Source organism: Cyprinodon tularosa, unplaced genomic scaffold (assembly GCF_016077235.1).
Source record: "Cyprinodon tularosa strain WSP-4 unplaced genomic scaffold, ASM1607723v1 ctg148, whole genome shotgun sequence".
In the NCBI taxonomy this organism is placed as follows: Eukaryota; Metazoa; Chordata; class Actinopteri; order Cyprinodontiformes; family Cyprinodontidae; genus Cyprinodon; species Cyprinodon tularosa.
This window is the reverse complement of record NW_024038309.1, coordinates 625,770-639,223: the sequence shown is the minus strand read 5'-3', so window position 1 is coordinate 639,223 and position 13,454 is coordinate 625,770.

Here is a 13,454-nt window from a genome sequence, read left to right as displayed (position 1 = left end):
AGGGGATTTAGGTGATTTTAAGCATCTAGTGATTGCTGATGTAGAAGAACCTCTCGGAATTAGAGAGAAAAAAAAAATCAAATATCCGGGAAGTGATGATTAGATATATGTGGAGGCTAATTTCTTTTTAAGTTGATGAGATTAGAGGAGATATAATAGACTGGAAGAAACCAGTCACCAGTCAACATCTAAAACGATGATATAGGCTAGTTCTTAGGATTAACATTGGACACCACAGGTGTAGATAATGAATTCGACAGTGAATGTATTGTTTTTTAATCAAAAATTCAATGAAAAGAATTCAATGATATGTCGGACATTTTTTTTGTAGCAGGCTTTAAAGGGTTAAGTCTTCTTTATGTAGGGTAGTTGTTTTCTGACTCATGACATTAAAGAATAAACTAAGCGTTGCAGTGATATAGGGGGGAAAAAAGGCAGATAGCGCTTCTCTGCACTCAGTGTGAGTTGAGGCTGATTGGAAGTGACAGCTCTTAAATCTCACTCTGACATCCCTCAGCGCTCAGGCTGGAGCTCCTGGATAGTTGGCCGAAAATAAAAGCCCCCGTTCTCATTGGACACCTGAGAGCGGCCCCTGAGCAGAGGCATGCATGGCTGCCTGTTATCGCACAGCCTAAAGTCTGTGCTGCAGCCAGGTGATAACAAACTTCACATCTCTCTGATGCCTGATCAGTTCCAACGGCAGAGGCTGCAGTCAAAATGTAAAGTTGAGGTAGCGCTAAAAATGGGGTTTGTTTTGGGAATTTGTTACACTTTCCTAAAAGTTCTTACAAACTCCCACTATACTTCTCAAACCTGTCCTTTCTGAGTATTTTAACTGCATGCCCTGCAACTTTATAAAAAGTAGATATACTGTATTTTCACGACTATAAGGCGCACTTAAACGTCTTTTTTTTCCCTCAAAATGTGCGGTGCGCCCTTTGGTGCGGTGCGCCCTATGTGTGTTGTAACTGCGACTTTTGAGACCACCTCATTGAGGAGATGATGAAAGAGTGGCTGAATGTAAGGAGACCAGGTGTTTTTTTTCCACTCATCACCATCGCTGTTAATATGTAACTCCATGCGTGCCTATCTCACAGCTGATGTGAAAAACATGGGGAAACAAATTAACGCTGTGCTCGCTGTTCAACCGCTCGACATCAGTGTGAACCGGACCCAGCAGGTGCAGCAGAAGCAGCGAGTTTACATGCAAAGTCAATGATTGACGCGCGTATAGGTGCAGCAAAAGGTCCCGCAGTGCGTTTTGAGCAGCAGGCGCAGCGCGTCGGGAGCGTTTAAGCATCTGACGCACCGCCAACGCGCTGCTGCTGCTCGAGATGGAAAAATTGAAGTTTTGCTGCTGGACGCACCGCATCAACCAATCAGAGAAGCTGATCTGGGAGCTGACAGCGAGACAGACACAGCGCTCTGATGACATTAACGCAAATGAAAAAGTCTGGATGGATGAGGAGATGATGAAAGGCAGGTGTATGTGAGGAGACCAGGTGCTTTTTTCCACGCATCACCATCGCTGCGTGCCCATCTCACAGCCGATGTGAAAAAAAAAGGTGAATCAAATGAACGCTGTGCTCGCCGTTATCCCGGGGGTCTGACAAAGGAACTTCAACCGCTAGACATCAGTGTGAAGCGGCCGTTCAAAGTAAGGCTGCGAGCGGCGTGGGAGCGATGGATGACCGACGGAGACCACAGTTTCAAAATAAGTGGAAGGCAGCGCCGGGCAAGTTACGCCACCGTTTGAGGATGGATTGTAGATGCTTGGGCTAACGTGTCTGCTGGCTCTGTTGTTCCAGCTTTCGCAAAAGCCGGCATTATTTCTGAGGAGCCGCGCTGCACGGAAAGTGACTCTGACAGCGGAGAAGGGAAATTGGCATGTCTGAGGCATGTCTGATTTAGCGCAGCTGTTTAATTCAGAAACAGAGGATGATGACTTTGATGGGTTTGATTAATACTTTGTAATAAATACATGAATAAAGCACAAACATACTCAGTTTTGCTCCCGCTCTATTTTTCTACCTGAAAACTTAATTCAACAGCAGCCTCTGGGCCGGGTCTCCTCCTCTTCAGCGCGGTGGCTGGCAGGTGTTTTTTCATCTAAATAATCTAAATCTTGCAGCTATATTTGCTGTGATCAGTGGGAATAAAGTAGTTTTAATATGTTTTTAAGTGAGAAAGGCCACCTGAAAACTTAATTGCAGTCAGTTCATCCAGATTATCTATTTCTGTCGGAGGCGCTCAGACCCCCACATACCAGCGGTGCACCGACAGTAGAAATCCCTTCAACAGCAGCCTCACCGCAGCGGCTGGCAGGTGTTTTTCATCTAAATAATTTAAACTGCAGGCACCAGGATACCGGTAATAAAAGCGAACATATTCCGTCGGCAGGTTTCAGGTTTTTAAGTTAATTTAGGAGTAATCACAGCGCTGTGTCATCAGCGATGTGTCTGTCTCACGGCCAGCTCGCAGGTTTGATTAATACTTTGTAATAAATACATGAATAAAGCACAGTCATACTCAGTTTTGGGCCCGCTGTATTTTTAAATACGCAGTAGAGCTATTTAAAGGTAGTAGAGGACATGTACCTGTATATAAAAAGCGCGCCCTATAGTCCGGTGCGCCTTATGTGTGTGTTAAATACAGAAATGGGACACATAACTGAGACTGCGCCTTTTAGTACGGTGCGCCTTATGGTCGTGAAAATACGGTAATCCAAAAGCTGGTTGTTTGATGTTAGTTGGAAAAAAAAATTATATTAGAGCATAAAAGTCCTAAATCAACACCGATTTGTTTACATATTGCTTCCGATCAACTAGACTTTGCTGCAATCTTTTTTATAGTATTTTTTCTTTTATAGGATAGGGGGCGCCTACCCTTAATCCAAAACCTGAAACCATTTTAAGAACAAGGTTTTCCTGTTGGTTAAATTTCCTCCAACCTCTCAATCACAAAAGCATAAAAAAGGTTCCAAACATCAGAGGATGAACAAGTAAGAAACAACTTAAAGCTCCAATTTAAATGACCTCATAAGGTAGGCGTCATAAAAGCACAATCTGATGCAACGGCTTAGATGAATCTGTAAATTTATTTTAAAAAACACGCAAGAACAAACAAGAGAATACTTGGCCACCAACAATGTGATTCTAAAGCACCGTTAGCAGATGACCTGATTACATGCAGGATGATGCATCTTCTGTGGTTTCTACTTATTTAGATAACTGTTGTTTGGGCAAAACATTTGTAAGGGAAACACAACTAAGGAGATTTCTTTGGGGAGTGTTGGCCTAGTGGTTAGAGCAGTACGCTTGTGATCTGAGAAGGTTACAAGTACCCCGTTCAATCCCCACTGCCTCCACTCTGGGTTCCTGAGCAAAACCCTTATCCCCCGATTGCTCATTGGGCGACGCACAATGGCAGCCCACTGCTCCCCAAGGGGATACGTTAAATGCAGAGGTACATTTCTCCAGTATGAGATCAATAAATTTAAATTATTATTCTTTATTCATATTATGAAAAAGGCCTGACACAAGGATGAAAGGTGCAGCATTTCGGGAAAACCTTTAACAGGAGATTCAGAGGTATCCAAAAAAAGTGCATCCTAATAAAGGTTCACAACCTGCCAGAAATGTCTGACATTCAGCATTAACAGGATTACGGGTTCATAGTAACATGATGCATTTAGTTTTTCTCAGAAATCAATGCTTGCAACTGGGAATACCAACAAACAGAACTAATATAAAACCAATAACAAACTATTTCTCTATTTTATGTACAAAATATCAGAATAGTCACAATATGGTTTTGTACTTTCATTACCTCATATGTGTCTGAGCCATGATATTGAACTGCTCAGAGGCGGCCTACTTTCCAAACTTAAGGTTGTATTCCAGTTCTATCTCCAACTGAGAAAATCTGACTGCGATGTAATAATCAAAACACATCGAAATCATTTGAATCTTCATTAAATCAACCAAGGACCAAGTTGGTTTGAGTTGATCAAAGTTTGATATTTTTCTAAGTCAGATTTTCCTGAAAGCACAGGCGGTTTAACCTGCCAGTGTCAGGTGTTGAAAGGATTAAACAGCAAAAAGACAGCAAAGTGTTGGGAGCTGGAGTAGTACCATCTTTCTCCAGCAGAGTCCGCCGTGGATCCTCCTGAGCAGAGCCTCCTGCACAGCTGCTGCTCATTACCTTCATCAGAGGATCCACTATATATGCTGTCTTCAGACCTTGCCTCAATGTCGCAGTGTTGTTCCAGTTGGTGACTCGTGCTCCCTCCGTGAAAGCTCTGGAAGAGCTAACCTGCCGAGCCGATCCTCCGAGCCAAACCCTGAAGATTCTCAGTCAACCTCTAAGCAGCTCTGGGCAAGAGCTAGGAAACCCAAGCCAAGGTCTGTTCAAATAAGACGTGAGACGCTGAAGCAGCTAACGGACTCTGCTAACACATCCTTCTCCAGAACCAACAGTGACTCTCCCAAGGAGAACCTCAGGAACCCTCAAGGTACTATCAGAGCACCATTGGAAACCAAGACTCCGTCAACAGTCCTTAACTGTGCTGTCTCTCACGCAGACTCCGGTGAAACCAGATTCCAGGCCCGAACCAGTCATCGGCATATTGTGTGCTTATGCAAATAAACTCTGTTTAACCGTTTACTCCAGTTTCCGCCTCAGTGGGGTTCTGCATAATTGGGTCCCCCTTGAGAGCCCATCATGACACAAAGAAACCTAATTCTAAAGAACACTTCAGGAACTTTCATTTATAGCAAAAAAATAAAAAAGTATACAACCATTTTCATGTAAAACACATTGTTGCCTTTATAAGTGACAGACGTTACACAATAACCTTCTGACGCCTCCAAAAACATTTGCTAGAGCAACTCAAGCTCTCCTGCAATCTTTATGTTCTTCTTTGGTCCAACGCGCCTCAATAACCTCCTCAGGTTATTCAGTACGCAGCCAGTTTCTCCACAGTCATCTTGATGACACTCAAAAAATTTAGCACAAATGTTCCAACTATATAATGCAGCACAAAGCAACTACATAACTCCCCAAAATGTTTTTAATAAGCTGATAGACATGAAAGTAAAGCATATTGGTTTGTATAATTCTATACTTTGCTTTGTTAGAAGCAAGTGTAGAAACTTTATTAACTCCTGGCATATTTGGATCATGTCATGTATGCTGCAAATATTAGATTATCCAAAAACATTCAAATCATTACCAACGGGAGCCTGTCGTTTGAGTAGAGGCTGACTTCTTTCTCTTTATATGTTCCGTTTCAAACCTTTTTCTGTTGCAAAGACCCCAGCAAAGCAAGTCATTTGATCTGAGCTGGTGTGTTTTATCTGAGACAGAGATATTTATGAGTTGTTTCAAGGTTATTGCACCTCAGGTTTTATTTTCTGGGGGTTTGCCTGTGTTTGTTTTAGCATAACTTAATGTTGCTCAAGCGTGGCACAGTAGTTTCCTGAGATCTTATATTACTCTTTTAAAAACATCTGCGGGGAATCCAGTTCCTTCATCACTCACACAGCACCTTGTCATATAGGTCCTGCTGCCTTCTGCATGCAGAACACGAGATGTTTAAACATTCTTATTGATGAACACTCAAACCCAAACCTCTGATTAGGAGGTTTTGTAGGAGTTTGGAGAAATTATTTGACTACTTTTGCATTTTTATTACAGCTACAGATGAGTTTCCTAACTTTCAATGATTTCATTTCAAGACTGAATTCATTAAAAGTCAGACGGAAACCTGGTCTAGTTTGGCCACTTCAGGAAACTCTGGGAAAATTTGACAGGAGGTGCTGGCCAACTGCAGAGATAAGTGGAAGTTTGCCTTTAGGGCTCCCTCTCAGTAAGGTAAAAATGAAGAAATATTCGTTCTGCACAGACTTAGGCACTTTTACTCTGAATACCGGAGCTATGTGAAGGTGGATGCCTGTTTTGACTTGTTAGAGGAATGCTCTGATTCCCCCCCTTTAATGGCGATGAGTCACTCTTTTGCTGGGATTATCAAAAACAAACTGCTTGGTTATTATCTGTGTCTACTACATTAGATACTCAATTTAGTTTGGATTGAAAAATTTTTCCACATTAGCAGCGTTTCCCTTAACCACCAAACTGTGCAAATTGTAATAAAAACAAAAATATTAAAATAAATGGAAACACTGCGATTTAAAAAAAAAAAAAAAAAAAAAAAAAGGTTTTTATGCTTCGATGATTTGGTTTCTTTGGTTGGATCGAAATAGCTATATTCCTCCAAACTGGAATGGAAACAGTTTTTTTTCGCATCACACCGGTCACGTGATCTGGAGCTGGACTTCTATAAAGATGAAGAAGAAGAACGGAGGTAGTTGCAGGATCATGGCGCCCTCTAGAGCCATGGTTGAAACATGGCTATATCTCATGTGTTTCTATCTGCTGCTGTGTTGTTTTCAGAGTTATTACATGAACAAACTTATTCACATGTAATTTTAAATTTAATTTTTTATTTAAAGTAAGCACTGCACTTGCAAAAATTAGCATTTTCAAATTTAGAAGGATATCGACATAGTAATAGAATAGAAACTCAGTTACTGTCGCTTAACAGGAGAGCATGCGGCCCAGAGTTTCTCAACTTCTACCCTGCAACTAATAGTGGCAGAGTGAAGGAGAGATCTGATCATTCTTTGTGTGATACTGACTACACTTCCTGCTTCCTGTTTGGACCTGTTCACTTCCTGTTTGGATTAACTGAGTGTGCAGCTGTTCAGAGGATCTCCATCTGAAGTTAAGTTATTTTCTCTGTGATATCTCTGTATCTAAGTAACTCTAACTGACTACTTTAAAACATAGCACCTTCTGCTGCACTTTTCTACTGAGCACTTGTCAGTTTCACACGGTTTTATTTCTGATAGCAAGGAGTAGCTAGCCTAGGCTAGCGCTAGCTTAGCATTGCTATGGCTTCTCTCTCTCCCTCCCTTGACTCTTTTCCAACTCTTCCTTCTTCCTCTCCTCTCTCCTGCTCTCTGTGTCAGATGTTCAGTTATTCCTCTGCCTCCTTTAGTGATAATGGGATGTGTAATAAGTGTAGTATTTTTGTAGCTTTGGAGGCGAGGGTGTCAGAGTTAGAATCCAGGCTTCAGGCTGTTGAACATCCAGGAGTTAAAGTAGGCCCCCCACGTAGCTGTCCTCCAAAAGTGCCTGAGCAGCCAGGCGATTGGGTAACTGTACGCAGAAAGCGTAGTCGTGGATCTCTGCCCACTGGTCACCACCAACCCGTTCACGTTTCTAACCGGTTTTCCCCACTCAGTGACACACCCACTGAGAAGCCCACTCTGGTGATTGGCAGCTCCATAGTCAGAAACGTGGCATTAGAGACACCAGGGACCATAGTCAAATGTTTGCCGGGGGCCAGAACGGGCGACATCAAATCCTACCTGAAACTACTGGCTAAGGATAAGGTTAAATACAGTAAGATTGTTATTCACGCTGGTGGTAATGACACCCGGTTACGCCGATCGGAGGTCACTAAAATTAGTGTTGCTTCGGTGTGTAAGTTTGCCAAAAAAATGTCGGACTCCGTAATTTTCTCTGGTCCCCTCCCTGATCTGACCAGTGATGACATGTTTAGCCGCATGTCGTCATTCAACCGCTGGTTGTCTAGGTGGTGTCCTGAAAACAACGTGGGCTACATTAATAATTGGCAATCCTTTTGGGGAAAGCCTGGTCTGATTCGGAGAGACGGCATCCATCCCACTTTGGATGGTGCAGCTCTTCTTTCTAGGAATCTGGCCACATTTATTAGTCCTCCAAAACCCTGACCACCCAGGGTGCAGACCAGGAAGCAGAGTTGTAGTTTAACACACATCTCTGCAGCTTCTCTACTGTTACCCACTCTTTACTCCATCCAGACAGTGTCTTGCCCACGACCAAAATCTAATAAATTAGCAAAGATTCCCAAAGGAGTAAATCATGATAATCTAATTAAAATCAAAATAACTCCAATTGGGGAAAAAGTTAAAACAATTAAATGCGGTCTGTTTAACATAAGATCGCTTTCCTCTAAAAGTCTACTAGTTAATGACTTGATTTGTGATAATCACATTGACTTGTTTTGCCTTACAGAAACCTGGCTGCAGCAAGAGGATTATGTGAGCATAAATGAGGCAACTCCTTCAAGCTATTTAAATTTTCACATCCCCAGAAGTTCTGGGCGAGGAGGAGGAGTAGCAACAATCTTCCAGTCTGACTTACTGATTACTCCCAAAACAATTAATACCTACAACTCTTTTGAACATTTAACCCTTAATTTCCCTGATCCAAATTTCAAGGCAAGAAAACCTCTTCTTTTTGTAACTTTGTATCGTCCACCAGGTCCTTACTCTGAATTTTTAGATGAGTTTTCAGAGTTCCTTTCTGATTTGGTATTAAATACTGACAGGGTCATCATAGTGGGAGATTTTAACATCCATGCTGACATTGAAGGCGATAGCTTAAGAGCAGCCTTTAATGCTATCTTAGACACTATTGGCTTTGTTCAAAATGTGAATAGTCCCACGCATTCTCATCTTCATACTTTGGATCTTGTGCTGACATACGGCATAGAATGTGAAGAAATAACAGTATTTCCTCACAACCCTGTCCTCTCTGACCACTTTCTAATAACCTTCAGGATTACTTTAACAGAGTTCTCCTCCCCCAAAAGAAGGTTCAATTTTAGTAGATCTTTATCAGATAGTGCAGTTATAAATTTTAAAGAATCTGCTTCACTTTCTCTCTCCTCTGTGTCACTGAGCAGTGCTGCAGAGTGCAAAAGCTTAGCTTATTCCCCTTCACAGGTTGATGATTTTGTTGATGGGGTTGCTAGTTCTCTGCGTATTGCCTTAGACAACGCAGCTCCTTTGAAAATGAAAACCGTTAAAAATAGAAAGCTTGCTCCTTGGTTTAATGCAGAGCTGCGTACTTTGAAGCAAAATGCTAGGAAACTGGAGAGAAAATATCGCTCCACAGGCCTGCGAGAGTCCTTCCTAGTCTGGAAAAATGGTTTACTGCTGTATAAGAGGACCCTTTGTAAAGCTAGAGAAGCATACTTCTCCTCACTAATAAAGAAGAATAAGAATAATCCTAGATTTCTTTTTAATACAGTTGCCAAACTCACCCAGAGCCATAGCTCTGTTGAACCGTCCATTCCACCTGCTCTTAGCAGCAATGATTTTATGGGATTCTTTATTAATAAGATTGATCTTATTAAAAATAAGATCATAAGCACTCCTCTATCCGCGATTGTACCTGAGGTAGTCATGGAATCTGAACCGGGTTTAGACTGCTTTGATCGAGTTGAACTCTCTGAATTAGCAAAATTATTGTCTTCATCTAAGCCTTCAACTTGTATGTTAGATCCAGTTCCAACCAGGTTATTTAAGGAGGTATTCCCTTTGATCTCCTCCTCCATTTTAGATGTGATTAATCTATCTCTGTTACAGGGATATGTACCTAAAGCTTTTAAGGTTGCTGTAACTAAACCTCTGCTTAAGAAACCGTCTCTTGACCCAGATGACTTGGTCAATTATAGACCTATATCCAATCTTCCTTTCTTATCCAAAATTCTTGAGAAAGTAGTTGCCAAACAAGTTTGCGATCACTTACACCATAATGAACTTTTTGAAGAGTTTCAGTCTGGCTTTAGAGCTCATCATAGCACTGAAACAGCTCTGGTGAAAGTCACTAATGATATTCTTATGGCCTCAGATAATGGACTTGTATCTGTGCTCGTCCTGTTGGATCTTAGTGCTGCATTTGATACAGTTGACCATAATATTCTTTTAGAAAGACTTGAATATTTTGTTGGAATTAAAGGAACAGCACTAGACTGGTTTAAATCTTATCTATCTGATCGAATTCAGTTTGTTCATGTTAATGATAGATCTTCAACACGCTCAAAGGTTACCTGTGGAGTACCACAGGGATCAGTGCTAGGACCAATTCTCTTTACTTTATACATGCTCCCAATTGGTAGAATTATTAGACAGCATGGGATTAATTTCCACTGTTATGCTGATGATACCCAGCTATATCTGTCTATAAATCCAGATGAAGCTAACCCATTACATAGATTACAGGCATGTCTTGAAGACATAAAAACCTGGATGACTCTTAACTTTCTGCTTCTGAATGCAGATAAAACAGAAGTTATAGTCTTTGGACCAGAGTCTCTGAAAAATAAACTGATTAGCCAGTCACTTCATTTGGATGGGATTAAACTGATTTCAGATAATAAAGTAAAAAATCTTGGTGTTATTTTTGATCAGGACCTGTCATTTAAATCCCATATCAAAGAGGTTTCTAGAATTTCCTTCTTTCATCTGAGGAACATTGCAAAAATTAGAAATATCCTGTCCAGGGGTGATGCTGAGAAACTAGTCCATGCATTTGTTACTTCAAGGCTGGACTATTGTAATTCTTTACTATCAGGAAGTCCACAAACTGTAGTTAAAAGCCTTCAGCTGATCCAAAATGCTGCAGCCAGGGTTCTGATGAAAATTAAAAAGAGAGATCATATCTCGCCTATCCTGGCTTCTCTTCATTGGCTTCCTGTTAAATCAAGAATAGAATTTAAAATCCTCCTTCTCACATATAAAGCCTTAAATGGCCAAGCACCATCTTATATCAGAGATCTGATTGTTCCTTATGTTCCTAACAGAGCACTTCACTCTCAATCTGCAGGTTTACTAGTGGTTCCTAGAATTTCTAAAAGTAGAATGGGAGGCAGATCTTTTAGTTATCAGGCTCCTCTCCTGTGGAACCAACTACCAGTTTTAGTCCGTGAGGCAGACACCCTGTCTACTTTTAAGGCTAGGCTTAAAACTTTCCTTTTTGATAAAGCTTATAGTTAGGGTGGCTCAGGTTATCCTGAGCTATCTCTATAGTTATGCTGCTATAGGCTTAGACTTTTGGAGGACATAGGGACCCCCATTTCATCATTCTGCTTCATTCTCTCTCTGTTCTCCTATTCTGCAGAATCTGTTAGTTCAATCTCTAACCTTCTGCTCTCTCTGCTTTTCCTCAGAGTAGCTTTGCCTCGTCTGTTCCTGTTTGGCTGTGACGTCATCCTGGAAAGAAACATCAGCTGTGCTGCTTCCATCAACACCCTTGTTTATAGATGTTGGAGATCGGCCTGTTTTCCAGTGTGGTCCTGTTTCTCTGGCCGTGACTGAGTGGATGTGCTCTCTTCGTCCTCTGGCATGGGAGCTGCCTTGGAGCTCGTCTGCCTGGCTGTGTGTTTCCTGGACGGGGCCGCCTTTTACAGCTACTTTTTGTATCTCTGTTTCTGTCTCCTTGAACCCCAGTCGGCCTCGGCAGATGGCCGCTCACACTGAGCCTGGTTCTGCTGGAGGTTTCTTCCTGTTAAAAGGGAGTTTTTCCTCTCCACTGTCGCTACAAGCATGCTTAGTGTGGGGGATTGTATTTGAGTCAATGAGTCAATGCAATCAACTGGTTTTCCTTAGATAGAAAACTTTGTATCAATTTGACTGTATGATCTGGTTGAACTGTAAAGTGCCTTGAGATGACATGTGTTGTGAATATGGCGCTATATAAATAAACTGAATTGAATTGAATTGAATAGATATTTGTTAATCCTGAATTATATACACATTGCTACATAGTTCATTAAACAAAAGCTTAATGACAACACTAAAATTCCTAACTCGCTATTATGGACCATCGAATTCTAAGCGAGATGCCACCAAATGCTAGCCTGGGTGCGATTCCGAACTTAGTCCCGCCCACAAGGTTTGAGTTCTGGGAAGTTCGGTCTGGCTCTGCTCCATAGTAGCGCGAGTATTAAAGCCCACTGTCAGGCGATCCAATCAAATTGTCAGGGCGGGCTTTATACGATGATGGACAGATGATCAAGAGTAACGTTATCAACCACGTGACCAAAGCGCGCTTGGGTGACAACAATAATGGCTGCCGCTGGAGAGTTTGGGTGAGTAGATTCTGCTATTAGGTCTGTTCTAGAAGATATCGACAGCAAATTAATTTTAAAAGAGGAACAGAGAAACGCGATCAAGGCTCATCTTCTTATTCTAGGCGTGCAACTGCACGCTTTGATTTTTGTGGACAACAACTATGCCTCGTTTAACATATGTCACGCACTCCGTTGCTCTTATTGGTTGTAGGTCTATCCAATTGAGTGCAGAGGCATTTTTTTTCCTGGTTCGTTCAAAACACGCCCCATAATCATAGCTCTATGGAGCAGTATCAGACTCATTTTCTGACTAGAATTGAGTCGGACTACGTCAGGCTAACCAAATGCTATGGTGTTGAAATTATAGCAGTACAATAGTTTTTTCTTGAAGGATTCAGTCAAACGAACAAATCACTTGTTGATTCAATGAACGCAATGAATTGAATCACTTTATTTACTAAAGTAAGCTCAAGCACGCAGGTTCCTCAGCGTTCTGTGACTCTGTTCTTAGTAAAGAAATTGGCAGTTCTAGATGAGATTTAGCGGGGGGCAGAGCAAGAGCAGATCTTTTAGTTTATTAAGTTAGCCATTATTTAAATAACTGCTTACAAAATTTTAAAGTCGGAAATTGCATTGATTTCATCGACAGGTTAGTTATAGTCTTGTTTGTCAGAGCATATTATCATTAGAACTGATTTAGTATTACAGTGGGAAAAATCACCTAAACAAGTAAAGTCTATGTATTTGCCCTCAACATGAGCAGATGAATAAAATGATCGGCAAAAGGAAGGAGGATTCTTGAACTAATATTATTATTATTATTGAAATAATATTTGTTTTCTTTTTCTAGACATAAATCATCTTATTCCACTGGAATTTGTTGTGCCTTAAGGCTTGATATAGACGTATTTTAAGAAAAATTGACCTGCATTTACATTTTTGCAGTTTATGTTCTTGTGTACAGCAGCCATAAAAGGAGCCAGGATCACTTCAGCAGGGGCCCTGGGCCCTGTTGGCTCCCATCTAGAACCGCCCTTGAGTTCATCACTAGTTAATCAATCCTCATTGACAGTTATGCGTGTGTGCATTAGGTTCAAAAATCTTGAGTCATGACAGCATAGATGAATCATGTCTTTATTCGTACACCTCAGTGAAAAGAGGCTTGCAGACATTCTGCACTGCAAAAAAATGAAATCTTAATAAGTCAATTTTGTTTTTAATAAGTGGATTTTCTTCAATTGAGGAGGTAAGGTAGACAATTTGCTAATGGAACAAGACAATTTACATTTAAAATAAGAAAGAAAATCATTGTCTTATTTCAAGTGCATATTGTCTATCTTATTTAAAGAGAAAAAACATCTAATTATGTTGGCAATTCTTATTTAACTACACAAATTAAGGGTAAATACACTTAATTGGAGAATTTTTTACTTATTTTAAGATCATTTTGCAGTGTGCTCCCAAGGAAAAGTTTCCGCATGGTGGAAGT